A 14,440-nucleotide genomic window follows, 5' to 3' on the forward strand; every position below is an offset into this window, starting at 1 on the left:
CAGGCATTGAAAGCTTTTCCCATCTGTACCACATGTACTCTTCACAGACCAATCAATCACAGCCTTTTGTAAAGAATTACTTGAACAGCTGATGAAGAATGGCAATATGTGTATAGATATCCTGCTGGCATCATTGAAGGTTTTCAAATCTGTTGGAGCAGCCTTTACAGCTAATCAAGCTTCACACAGCCTAAATCCTGAACATAATAGTGGGATGGGCAAACAGCAGTATATTTACTAGAAAGAGGTTAATGGTAACAGACAATACAAAATGACAAACATTTGATACTCTCAGCATTAAGGGAAACACTTCTGCCATCACCTTCTAAATGTGAAAAGTCCCACAATGACATCTGCATTTCAATTTGGCACTGAAGCTTTAAACAGACCCAGACTGCTCACTGACACATGTCTGTACATATGTTGTGTAAACACTCAAACAAGTATGAAAAGCCCCTTATAACATTAGTCATATTACATATTATTACTTATAAAAGCTTTTATATATAAAAAAACCCGGTATCTTACTTGATCCTAACCAGAGCTTTTGACTGGATAGCCTCTCCATCACCAAGACTATCTTCTTTTAAATTGACTGTTTCTCTGTGTCTCTCTATTTTTATTATTACCTCCAGTCACAACAATTCCAATACATTCCTGGTCCATTTACTGTCTTCCATTCCCCATTAAATTCCAACATACAAAATACTGCTGTCTACATCACCCTGTATTCACTGTTGTCTTGCTGATCGACCCTGCTAAAATCAATCATAAAATTTTCAAACTTCACATTGAACTCCATGTTCGTATCCCTCCCTATTGTTGCAAACATTCATCAATGCTATAACTCGCCAGCAGTAATCCATTGCAGGAAATGTGGCCTCTTGCACTCAGTTTCACCCACCTGAACCAGAGATGTTGTACTGTGACTCTCTAAACCTTGCCATGTGTCACCATTTCAAGATACTCCTTAAAATCTCCACAAACCGATTTAGTTATCTAAATAATATAGTCTTTTTCAAAGATCCTTCCATACCTTCAAAAAGAGAGCTGAACTTGTTCTTAGCTGAGGCAAAAATCACATTTTATGAACTGTGTGCTCTCTGGTTTCTAACACATAATAGAATCAGTGAAAACAGAATCTAGAAGATGCTTCCATGATTTCCTTTCTGTAGGTTTACAGGATTTGTTTCTTTTCTCCGAAGATTATATGACTACTGCAAAGTTTCATGTTATGATCCCAGTTGATGGTAATACAAGTCAGATCCCAGAGTGAAACCGAGCTTGGGCTCAAAAGTTTATTTTTCGCTAACATGGTTAGTCACTAAACATAAACACTTTATGTTTAGTGACTAACTAAACATAAGGCACTTTAACAAAAGTTTATTACACAAAAAAGGGGAAAAAAGCTATATACAAGTCATAAGCAAAAACAACAATTCAACCTTTTTATATTATTTCCAGATAGTCAATCTCAGTGAAGCAACCCACCTATTTTAACGCTATTTTTTAGTTAACTAACTGTTTCCAGTTTTGATGGTCAAGAGAATTCTTTCCAGCTCCAATAGCTTAATCCCCATGTCAATTCTCACAGCTTGAAAAATTCTCCACAAACTTCACAGCTTGGAGACTTCACAAATTAAAACCCTTCTGCGAGACTCCAACTGTATCATGAAGTGAAACCTGACACTGAACTCAAAACTGGTAGCACTCAAGTTTGTTTTCTCTATATGTTATAAAGATTACACTTGGTAAATACATCAATTACCATCATAGATACCGTACTTGGGACTTAAATCACATGCCTTCTTGGAAATTATATTTTCACTTCACTATTCCAAATTAATTTCTGACCCCTTAAAGATTATCTTCACAGAACTGAAACCCAACTCTATTTCACTTCTACATTAAAAATCTAAATTCCCATATAAGTTATATACCTTTACAACAATAGGAACATGGATCAAAAAAAGGGAAAGATTTAATTTTATATGTAGTGCCTGTAACAACTTCAGACAACTCAAATTCATTTATAGACTTTAAGTACTATTAAAGGATAATCAGTTTTGTAACATAGGAAATACAGCAACCAATATTCACACAACAACAATGATCAGTTCATCTCAGTTATTGATCTTGACTGAGGGATAACCATTGGCTAGGATGCTGAAGATAGTATGACTTTCCAAGAGGGAGAAAAATGTATTATGGTATATTTTGCATTCATTTAAGAGGACAGATGGATCTTGGTTTAATATCATAATTGTAAGGCAGCATCTCTGATAGTGCTGAGAGAGTGCTGCACTATAGTGGAGGATCAATGTAAAATTTTATATCATGAACCGACATAAAATTTTAATCTGACAAGTTTTTAATTCCTGTCTGGCCACAGGGGAAGTGCTAGAGGACTGGAGGTCAGCTAATGTGGCCCCACCTTGGAAGAGAAGTGGTAGAGATGTATCAGGAAATTACAGGCCAGTCAGTCACACATTAGTGATAGGTAAACGACTGGAGAAAATTCTGAAGAAGTGAATTAATACCCATTTGGAAAGGCATGGGTTAAATAGGGATGGTTAGCATCACTTTGTCAGAGGGAAATCATGCTTAACAAATTTGTTACAATTTTTTGGAAATGTGATAAAGTGCGTAGATGAGGGAGGTTTAGCTGATGCAGTTTATATGGATTCTAGCAAAGCTTTTGACAAGGTTCCATATGGGAGACTGATTGATAAGGAGAAAAGCACATGAAATTCAGGGAAAGTTGGTGAGATGGATGAGAAACTGATCTGTAATAGGACACAAGGGTAGTGGTTGATGGCTGTTTGAATGACTGGAGGCTGGTGTCCAGCAGTATACCACAAGGATCAGTAATGTGACATTTATTGTTCGTTATATACATAAATGATGTAGATCAAAATGAGGGGCGATTTCTAAGCAGAATTGCAGATGACACCAAGATTTGTAGAGTGGTAATAGCGAAGATGTAGGAAAATATACATGCGTTGGTCAGATAGGCAGACCAGTGACAGATGGTACTCAAATAAGTGCAAGATGATGCACATTAGAAGAAGAAACAAGATAAGGGAGTATTTAATGAATGGCAGGACACAGGGTAGCTTACAGGAACAGAGGACCTTGGGATAATTACTCCCTAAAGTCAGCAGAGCACATGAATACGATAGTTGAGAAGGTGTATCAAACAGTTGCTTTCATCACTCGTAGTGTAGGGTATAAGAGGAGCAAGGAGGTAATGTTGGAATTGTACAGAATACCGGTCAGTCCACAGCAATGTCCGCAGTTCTGGTCACCTCACTACAATGGGATTGTGATAGCACCAGAGGTGGTAGAGGGGAGGTTCACCGGGATGTTGCCCGAGATAGAGAAAGTGAACTATAAAAGAAGAGAATAGATAGGTTTGGATTGTTTTCTCTACAGCAGAGGAGACTAAGCGGCTACATGATTGACGTATATAAGATTGAGGGGTATGGACAAGGTGAAGAGAGAACAGCTGTTCTCCTTGGTTGAGCGGTCAATCATGAGACAGCATAGCTTGAGGGTAAGGGGCAGGAGATTCAGGGGAGATTTAGGAAATACTTCTTTCACTCAACAGGTGGCGGGAATCTGGAATGCACTGCTTGAAAAGGTTGGAGGAGGCTAGAAAGCTTACAACCTTGTCAAAGAAAAATTGGACGTACACTTCAAATGTTATAACGTTCAACGATATGAGACAAATGCAGGAAATTGGGATTAGTGCACCTTTAGTGGTAGTTGTTGTTGGTGTAAACTTGATGGGCTGAAGGACCTTTTCTGCACTGTATGACTCTCTGAAATATCCTAGATCTTGGATCAGGGTGAAGTAGGTTAGCTTTAGTCATCTCAGCTGTTCCTATATTCAATTAGATCATGGTTCATTTATGACCTACTTTGCTACATATACTGTCTGTAGTTAGTAAGTAATATACCAATCTCCAATTTAAAATCAACTACCGATCAAGCAACAATTGCCATTTGCAGAAGAGATTTTCAAAGTTACATCATTATTCATATGCAGTGATTCTGAACATCATTTCTGAAAGATTTGGTTCTAATTTCTGGCCTATTTTTTGAGGAGCTAATAGATATGCCTAATTTGAGCCTAAATGACATTCTAGCAAGGCCAATACAATGGAATAAAAATAAAACCCAATATCACTAAAGAGTTCATATTAATTAATATTTATTATACAACATTCAAATTAAACATACAATTTGAACTAATGAAATACAAGTACCAAATTAATCACTACCCTACATGTGAAAATCCTTCAGCGTATCATCTGAATTGCTGAAAATTTTTTCCAATCATGAGGTTGTACATTATTGTATGGACCTTCCTCATATTTATCATCATCATTCGTGACCTACGCACCATCATTCCACATGTAATTATTCTCACTACTATCAAGTGCATTCAATATTTCTTATTTTAGCAATCAATTGTTGAAAATACTAGAATCAAGTTAATTCAATATGTCTACAACTCATTAACAATGTTTCTGTTAAAGATGTGACATTTCTCACTATAGTGAATTTTATTTTGCCTTCCAACATCCAATTATTCCAATCCATGGATACTGTATTTGACAATATTCAAAGCCTGAACATGTTATTTAAATACCTTTCTCTTTAAACATTGATGGAAAAATACAGCCTGCTGCACACTGAAGTTGAAAGTTAAAAACAGTTTAGTACTTTTACAACACCTTCTTTCTTGTCTTTTTTTTATTACTGCTTCCAAAATGATCATAAATGCCAGGAGGTGGGTGTTGTGTATTCAATTCCTGTTGGCAGCAATGTACACTCCGATCTTTCAACAAAATAACCTGACTCAGAGCTATTTTCCCAAGGCAGAAGGTTTCCCAACTATGCTTTGCGCATCTACCTTGGGAGCAAAGACCTGGTTACTTGCCATTAATTTCACACATCCAGACGATGGTCAGAGTAATTCTTAAGGTTTTGCTATTGATATTTCATTAGTTCAAACTGTACATATAAATTGAATGTTGTTCCATACTTCTTGGATCCACTTCTTGCAGTTGTCCTCAACCATCCAGCCATAAGAACAGCAAATGTTCCCAGTACAAATCCCTGCTGAAATAAATTCGAGTCCATGCATATTATCCCCTCTGTACAAAGCCATTCAGCCATTTTCATAAGCAGGTAAATAATTTTCTGATTAGTCAAGATACTGGCCTTCTGCTATTCTTTTTAAATATACTTGACCTCTCTATACTATATTGTCAGCTGTGCAGAACTAGAAACCTAACACACTGTAACGAACAGCCATGAAATGAAAGACACAAGGTCAAATATTCAACACTTACTTTTGCAAATGCCAGGGTATGGGAACATCACTGAGAAGTGATTAATGCCTCAGCTTTCATGAGACAGGGAGCAAAACTGTCATGTAAAAGGTAATGAAGAGGAATGATGGCAAAACAGTCTATGTCATTTCCTTACCAGAAAAGGTATAATGGTGGCAAATGCTCCTTTAAGCTTTTGACAGCAAGTGAGGAATCCACTTAGAATTTAAAACAAAGCAAAAATACTTGCAGAATTTACTGATGATGTCAATATTCATAGGGTCAAAACAGCCCAACCAAAATTATTCCAGCCTATTTATTTAATACTGAACTGTCTCACAAATTCACTTGTGCTTGAAGACAAACCAATCCATACTTCACCATAATACAGTACATTATATAATGTGCTTAACCTAAACACTAACAACTTACATTAGTTCTGAAATGTAAAATGCTTAAATTGTTTGAAACTTGTTGGTAAAGGCTGGTTCCAAGACAGTAAGATATAAAGCAATTTAGAAGTTTCCCTTTGTCATAAGAGATGGTCCAACTTGGATGAGAGAAGTGAAAGTACTGTCACTATGTTACAAAAATGCAAGGAACAGCAAGCAAAGAGGAAGACAAATAGTGTGCAGAGGTCAGGTAAGTAGGCAAAAAATTTGCAGATGGAATACACTGTGGGAAAAGTGAAGTTATGCATGTTGCCAGGAAGAGAGAATAGCTGAATATTATTTAATGGGGATAGACTGCAGAAAGCTACATAGCACATGAAATTTTCTCTTTTTGTGAGGAAGAGAATGTTTGTCAGGAACAAACCCATGCAACCAAGTAGTGAAGAACTGGGTGCAGTAAAAATGGAGGACAGTGTTCATTCTCCTATAATCAATGAATTCAAAGTTAAGCCCGAAGGCTGTAAATGCCGAAGTGAAAAATGAGATGTTTTTTCTCCATCTCAGGCTGAGTTTCACTGGATCACTGCAGCAGGCCAAAGACACAATTGTTAGCATGATCGCAAGATGGTGTATTGAAACGGCAATCAGTTGGAAGGTCAATGTGTTCTGCAAAGCAGTCATCCAGCTCGTGTATAGTAAACTTGCTTGAAAGCACATGTTAACCTCTGCTTCATCTGAAAGGTGTGTTTGGAATCCTGGACAGTGAAGAACGAGGTGGTGAAAGAGCGAGTGGTACCACTGCCAATTGCATTGGAAGCTGCTGTCTGTGTGTGTGTCTATAGGTGATTGGGGTGGAGAAGTGTTAGGAGTGGACCAGCATGTCACAGAAGGGTCCCTGCAAAATAATGACAAGTAAGGGACAAGGCAGATGTGTTTGATGTTAGCATCCTGCTGGAGATTGCAGAAATAGCAAAGAATGATCCTTTGAATGTAGAGGCAAATGGGGTGGAAAATGAGGACAAGTGGTATCCTGTTGTTGTTCTGTTTGCTGTAACTATAATGTGTGATCTTCTATGGAAAAGCACTGCATTTATTGCGAAGTTGTCCTTCATAAACTTGTAACAGTTTACCACAGCTCTAAATTTTCAAGCACACAGAGTTGCAGTCTCCATCCATTCTTACACTATAAGATTAGGTGCAGCTTATTCAATTTACCTATTATAGCTAGAGGTACATTATGCGTAAATTAAATTTCTCAATTTAACATGAACAAAATACCAAATACCTTGATACAAGCATTACCGGAAAATAGTGTTCCAAAAGCTTTGAAACAGAAAGCTTGGTAATTATAAGAATATACAAATGAGGTGTAGAGTTAGGCCATTCAGTCCCTTAAACCTGGTCTTCTATTCAGTAAGATCCGAATACTCCACATTTCCACATACCCACCTAACCTTCCAACCTATTATCAAGAATTTACCTAACCTCTTGTTTGAATATTAAAAAGAACAATTAAATGAGAGTTGATAAATAGATGAAGGTTTTTGCCTTCAGATTCTCTGCTTGGTAAGTCTCTGATCTCCAAGATATAAAGGGAAAACACCAAGCAGGAAAAAAAGCTACATTAAGGCAACTAAATCCCACAAAACATGTTTGCCTTCTGCACTCAAACAACTCTGTTGCATCTTCACCAGGAGTCTGGAAATAAATTTAAAATATTGCATTTTGATTCTATTGCGAAAAAAAGTGAAAACTCTTTGTCAACACAAATAAAGCACTGCATGGAAAGTGAAAGAATTATAGCACTAACAACTATAATATGGGCCAGAATCAGAAAATGATCAAAATACCTTTGGAAACAAAATATCCGAGATTTAGACGCTGAAACCTCAGATACATTTCACACTTTCTAATCAAGCTAATTGGCTCGATCTGGTTCGCCTCAGATGACAAGTGTAACTGAAGTGCATTGTTACTTGACAAACAGCGCTGGCCTAAAATCAAAGAGTCCACGACGGCCTCTAAATATTACCAAAGCAATAATGTTTCTTCTCTTCAGCTAGTGGTGTAAGGAAATAAACTCATAACTGATAATTCTAAAACAAACAGCAAAAAAAAAGACTCCCCGCCACCCACTTTACCAGTTGTCTTATGTTACTGATGTATTTGAAAAAATATAATTATCGCTTTTAAGTTTTTTTTTTAAAAAGTATAAAATTGTTAAAACCATTTCGTAAAAGTTGCGACTGATTTATTCAGACCATCACTCATCAGTTCAGTATGCAGTCAGGATGTTCTGTTGCCCCTATAATTATTCATTAAACACGATCTCAATTTTAAAACAATTCTACCCATTAAATAGTCTTAACGGTTAGCTAAATTATTGCAATTTTAGTGGGGTTTTTTAAAAAATAGTTTTAAACAGTGAATGTAAATGTCAAGGAGCCTTTTCAAAAAAAAAACTCTGCTGGTTAGTGGGGTGGAGCAGAGAGGGAAATCTGCAGGGTGTTATTAAAATTGCCTACAGCAACGAAATAAAGCAGTTAGGAAGAAAGCACAGTACAAGAATCAGACGGTGTATCAAGCTGATGCCGGCTTTATCAGTTAAGCACCTAAATTCAGAAAGCACAGCGCACAAACCAAGCAACACACCTTTAAACAGGGCTTAAATATCTTTCGACCGGAGGCTTTTAGAAGGACACATAGCAACCATTACTCTTTCTTTCAAAAAAAAAACATTTTTTTATAACCTGGTGTTGTGTTATTTTTAACTTTATACACACCAGTCCAACACCGGCATCTCCAAATCATTAAACTCATGTAGTTTTGTCGCGATAATACAATTTTAATGAGGCCTAAATGACGCAAAAGAACTACACACATTTAAAAGCTGTGGGGAAATGTACCGAGGGTGGATTATTTCTTGAATCTAACTTTCACCCAGTTTGATTTATACCATGTAACGTCGCTATTTCTTAAATTGTAAAAAGTGAGTTGAGCAAATTGCTAATAAAAAATGCTAATTTGACTCAATCAATTATCACTTGGTGAATTATTGTTTCTCCTTCACAGCAGTTCGACACATTCGCCAATCCAACCCAGTGAGCTTCAATGGTTACTTTCATTAACGCCAGATGGTTAGTCTGACAAACCGCCCAAGAGTCACCAGCAATACGCAGCCCTAACTGGGACAAACAGCCTCATTTTACTAAGCAATCAAACGACAGCAACCCGGAGTCTTGGCATATGCTTACAGCATATGAAAGTATTGAAGCTTGAATTCCCATTACCTACTTTTTATATTATTATTTCCCCCTTACTGAAAATCCCGAGGATCAGATGTTGACTGGGGGCTTGGTCTCGTCGTACAAGCAAGCCCGAGGCTTCCTGGCTGCTGATCAGAGCTCGCTGTTCTCCCGATTTTTGCCTTTTCAATTATTTTTGTGCAGATGCATTAATTTGCAAAGAGTGACAGTTGCATTTTTAGTTCGTTGTCCTGCCGGACTTCCTACTGCCCACATGAAGAGGGACAATGGAACAACACAGCAAAAACTGACACACAATAACAGCCCCAGCTGGAAACGGGTAAAGATCTTCCGTCTCTCAATCCAAACAATGGAACAGCTCTGCACCGGCAGAATGGCAACACGATGTAACGTGACTTGCCTAGCCCAATCATACACGCATCCACTCAACTATACGGGAGTCATTTATCTAGTCTACATGTGCAGTTTGCTTTTGTTGCTAAGGCACACAGGCTGCTGTGGAAAGGACAAGAAAGTAAGAGGTACTGCATACACAGCCACACAAGCCTCCAAAGCACAAAAGCTCTCTGCTTCAATGCATTTCATTGTAATGAGATTATTATGTGCCTATTGTCGATCCCCCCACCCAGCCTCTGACTGTGACATGTGTAGTCTGCTTAAAATAATATCGTAAAAACGTTACACTTGAGCCACCGCCAGGTGCCACATAAAAGAACAATTTAAAAGATTTTCTCATGGATTAATGCAGCAGCTCAGAACAAATTATCCTTCAAAACTTTGCTACAGTGTTGTCATTTCTGGGGAAGATTTTTTTTTAATCTGACCGTCAGTGCTATTTTAATAAATGACCCATTCGCGGTTGTTTTCAGGATGTGAACATCTCTAAAGCGTTTTCTTTTGTGACCAAAATCCGAATCAGTCGCTGTGAGAGTCTGGACCCCAGCCTGCAATGGACCTGTCCCAGCCAGCAGATCTGGGAAAGAATGATTAACGTAATGCTCGACATGTTGACTTGGGAAAGGATGCTGCTGTTAGAATATCTCTTTAGCTAATGAATTTGAAAGATCCTGCGAAGGTACCCCGAATGGTTATTATCCCATGCTTTGAGGTACTTGCTTAAGATTTCTGTGTCTTGAAGCAGGGGGATGGAAGTAGCTGCTATCCAGTACCATGAACATTGAGTTGGGTTTGAGACCCTGCTCCTCCAAATACTCTATTCCTCAGTTGACCTACCAGTGAGCTTGCATATTGGATATGATGACGAATTTTATCTTCTATGTCTGGTGATGCATCAGAATCTTTCTATATAATGAGGGGATTGTTTTGAACCCACATGGTCAACAAGAGGCACATGATCAGACTATGCCAGTGTGAGAAGAGACCCTGATTACTTGGGGAATTTGATACAATGTGGGGATTTGGACATTAAGCCTTTCTTATGTTTCACTTTAGATTTAGAGTCAGGGTCGAGCCTAGAATCTAGACCTATGTCAAAATGCCTTGTTAAACAGTGGCTCACCTGGTTCTGGCAGATACATGTGAATCAGTTAAAAGCCTTTTGTTTCTTTGATGCTAACATTTGCAGCAGAAAGCAAAACTAGTTGGTGACTCATCAAAACCTCTAATGTAAAGGCTTTTTTTAAAAGCCGCAGTCAGTTTACACCAAGTGAGTCAAGGCAGAACGAGGGCTTGTGAAATTTGGTATGTAGGGAGAAAGAAGTGTATTAAGTAAGTTTTATTGCAAGCAATTAGGCTAAATGAGTAGGGTTTCAGTGAAGGGGGTGTTCCTGGATGAGCAACTGCTGTTAAGATCTGTGTCTCAAAGTATTTTGGCACCAAGGAAATGGAGAAGAGATTGAGTGCAACGATTTAACCTAATTTTAGATTAGATTCGATTCCCTACAGTGTGGAAACAGGCCCTTTGGCCCAACTAATCCACACTGACCCTCCGAAGAGTAACCCACCCAGACCCATTCCCCCTAACTAATGCACCCAACTCTACGGGCAATTTAGCATGACCAACTCACCTGACCTGCACGTCTTTGGACTGTGGGAGGAAACCGGAGCACCTGGAGGAAGCCCACGCAGACACGGGGAGAATATGCAAACAGACAGTCGCCCGAGGCTGGAATTGAACCCCGGGTCCCTGGCGCTGTGAGGCAGCAGTGCTAACCACTGAGCCACTGTGCCGCCCATTTGACTGGAAGAGATCAATCAATCCCACCCATTAATGGGAGGTCCTTACTTGTGAGTGTTGGCAGGAAAGTGGGATGAAAACCAAGGGCAGAATCTTATAGAAGTCTGAGCCACGTGGCTGTTGTGGAATTTCTGGCAAAATCAGACAAGAAGTCCAGTGAGGCCTATCTTGACATCTTGCTCCCACTTTTATGCTTTTGATGAGCTACAAGACAAATTTCTTACTGGGTGGCAAATTGCCATTTAAGTGGGATTATAGTCTCTTAAGTACCGCATTAGTGCCCAACCTGATTTATTAATATTCCATTTGATATCTTATCAAATACACAAAAAAGCTCAACATCAAAAAATATTAACATAAACATCACAGGGTACCTGGTGTCTCCAGCTCATCAATATTTATCAGGAGTCTCCACATTGCTCAGCACCAAACAGTGCCTCAGGGTACCAAGTGTATATACCCCTCATCTATGGACATTAACATTTGACACTTACCAACTCCTCGTGACATTATGGCATCTCTATAATACCTTTGCAGGCTGCTTAAGAAGAACAGATTTGCAATGTGTGACACAATGGCAACAACATTGAAAGGCTGCAGGAGGGAAATTTTATGTGCAGACTGTATCCCAGGACTGCTGGCTTGCATTCTGCCTCATGCAGCATCCATGCCTTGCCTGGATGTTTGTAACCACACTGGCATTTCGGCCAGAGCCATTGGCTCTCGATATTGCCAGATTCATGCGCTATTTTGGGCAGACACACAGACAGGTTGCTTGTCATGCTTGTTATTTGGGATCTGTCCAAGGAGAGGATTTCTTGATACACAATACATTAAGACATCAGACTTAAAAGTTGCCGAATGCTGGCAAAAGCACCCTATCGTTTGTGAAATTTGTAAGGATGCTATGGGACGAGAAAAATATTACTGCATCCTATGTCATGAAAGTATGACGAACGAATACAATGGGTACTTTCATGGTTGATGTGAATCTGGGATTGGTAGGGAATGTGAATGCTGCAGGACACTCCCTTTTGGATGTAATGTCTTGGTCATTCAGCCAGTGGGGCATTTTCATAAAATTATTGCACATGCTGTGATCAGGGCAGATCTGCAGTGGAACAAACAATAGGGCTGCTGAATTTATGGTTCTGCAGTAGTCTGGAGGGACCCAACAATATCGATTGGACTGAGTGTGCTGCACCATTCTTGTGTGATGTGCTCCGCACAATTGGAACTAACCATGAGAGGAAGTGATAGATAGTAATGAAGACAGTTGTTCAAGAGAACATTGAGCTTCAGGAAGCTCTCCTCATCGATGACAGAGCTCAGCTGCATTGGACCCTATAAAGCATACGAGACTTGATTGACAGCCACCTTCAGTAGATACTAGCTCAGTACAGATTTCCAGCATTGACTGTCAAGGTTTGGTTTGTATTGAGTTTCATCATGGGGGTGAACTGCCACCTGTATTCATTTCCTCTGTGTTCAGTAAAAGCTCACATTTGGACTTGTCCCAATGCTTGTGTTTTTGTAAAATTCCCCGACCGAACAGTGATAAGATGTAGTTGACCACCGGACTGAGCACTGGGGAAACAGATGCGAGCATTTAGGGAGGATCTTCAGATGGGATGTATCTGAGCATATGTAAAGTGTATGGCTCGGTGTTTAAACAATGACTAATCTGAGCGAATAGGTGAGCACATGTGTGGGAGTGTGCGCCATCCTCTATGCAATGGGCAGCGTGGCTTCGAAGCTCCTGTGGCATGTTACCAGTGAGGGTGAACAGTAGATTGCCAATAGTCTTCAAAATAACATGGGCAGAAGGCTTTCGGCAAATAACCGGTGAGGTGGTTAGCAATGGTGTCTGTCATGATAGGGCTAGAATCAGATGTGAAGAACACCATAACAATAGGGTACATAGTTAATCGGATGCCTTTGGCAAGATATTTGTCGAGAGGTGCAAAGAAGGAGCGGGGGACTGCTGGGAAGGTGAGTAAAACAGTTTAAAAAGCTTACCTCAGGCATCGGGACCTCCATTTGTCGGGACGTGCGAGGGAGGAGAAGAGGACTGCTGGGAAAGTGAATAAAAGACAAAACAGTTTGAACAGAGCAGTGAGAAGAGAGGGTGGAGAGAAACGAGGGCTGTTGGGGAGTTTTTAAGTAGAGCCTCCCTCTTTCCCACCTCCTCTAACCTTAGTAAGAGTCTGTAAACTCGGTAAGTTTTCAGGTTTTCTCAATTTTCTTTTCTTTTTGTGTCTTCCTTTGTTTCGTCCTGTGTGGGCTTTCAGACCAGCGAGGTATGGCTAACAGGGCAGTTGCATGTTCCTGCTGTAAAATGTGGCAGGTGAGAGACACCACACATGTCTCTGCTGACCACTTCTGCGGAGGTGCACTCACCTCTAGCTCCTTGAAAACCGAGTTTAGGAACTGGAGCTGAAGCTGGATGAACTGCAGATCATCCAGGAGGCTGAGGGAGAAATTGAGTACAGGGAGGTGGTCAATCCTCAGACACAGGATAAGGACAGTTGGGTTACAGTCAGGTGGAGGAAAGGGAACCAACAGATGGGGCAGGGATCCCTGTGACCATTCCCCTCAGCAATAAGTATACCGTTTTGGATACTGCTGGTGGGGACGGCCTACCTGGGGAAAGCCATAGTTGTCAGGTCTCTGGTGCTGAGCCTGGCACTGTGGCTCTGAAAGGAAGGCGGGAGGGGAGGGAAGTGCAGGAATAGAAAAACGCTAGTGGTAGGGGACTCAATAGTTAGACGGATTGATAGGAGATTTTGTGATCAGGAAAGGGACTCCCCCATGCCAGGATCCAGGAAGTCGCCGATTGGGTTTACAGGATTCTGAAGGGGAAGGGTGACCTCCCAGAAATCGTGGTACATAACGGCACCAACGATATAGTCAGGAAAGGGATTGAGGATCTGAAAAGTGACTACAGAGAGCTAGGTTGGAAGCTGAAAAGCAGGACGAGTAGAGTAGTGACCTCAGGTTTGCTACTGGTGCCACGAGATAGTGCAGTGAGGAACAGTCAGCGAATGCAGCTTAACACGTGGCTGCGAGGCTGGTGCAGGAGGGAGGTCTTCAGATACCTAGACCATTGGGATATCTTCTGGGGAAGGTGGGACTGTACATGAAGGACGGGTTGCACCTGAACTGGAAGGGCACAAATGTCCTGGGTGGAAGATTTGCTCGTGTGGTTCGGGAGGGTTTAAACTAGTTTGGCAGGGAATGGGA

At 40.2% G+C, this 14,440-nt stretch overlaps 1 protein-coding gene across 5 annotated transcripts in view; it reads right to left on the reverse strand.

Moving 5' to 3' along the window:
• Nucleotides 1-10,233, reverse strand: part of csrnp3 (cysteine-serine-rich nuclear protein 3) — a 241,642-nt gene extending 231,409 nt beyond the window's left edge. For 2 of the 5 annotated variants that reach the window (XM_043693911.1, XM_043693912.1), the window contains exon 1: nucleotides 9,029-10,233. The gene's annotated coding sequence lies outside the window, so the exon portion shown is untranslated. Of the gene's footprint in view, nucleotides 1-7,584; nucleotides 7,671-8,386; nucleotides 8,422-8,517; nucleotides 8,596-9,028 lie in introns of those variants that run through there. The other 3 variants (XM_043693913.1, XM_043693914.1, XM_043693915.1) reach the window with 3 other exon arrangements.
• Nucleotides 10,234-14,440: the final 4,207 nt, after the last annotated feature.

This window comes from Chiloscyllium plagiosum, chromosome 7 (assembly GCF_004010195.1).
Source record: "Chiloscyllium plagiosum isolate BGI_BamShark_2017 chromosome 7, ASM401019v2, whole genome shotgun sequence".
Classification (NCBI taxonomy): domain Eukaryota; kingdom Metazoa; phylum Chordata; class Chondrichthyes; order Orectolobiformes; family Hemiscylliidae; genus Chiloscyllium; species Chiloscyllium plagiosum.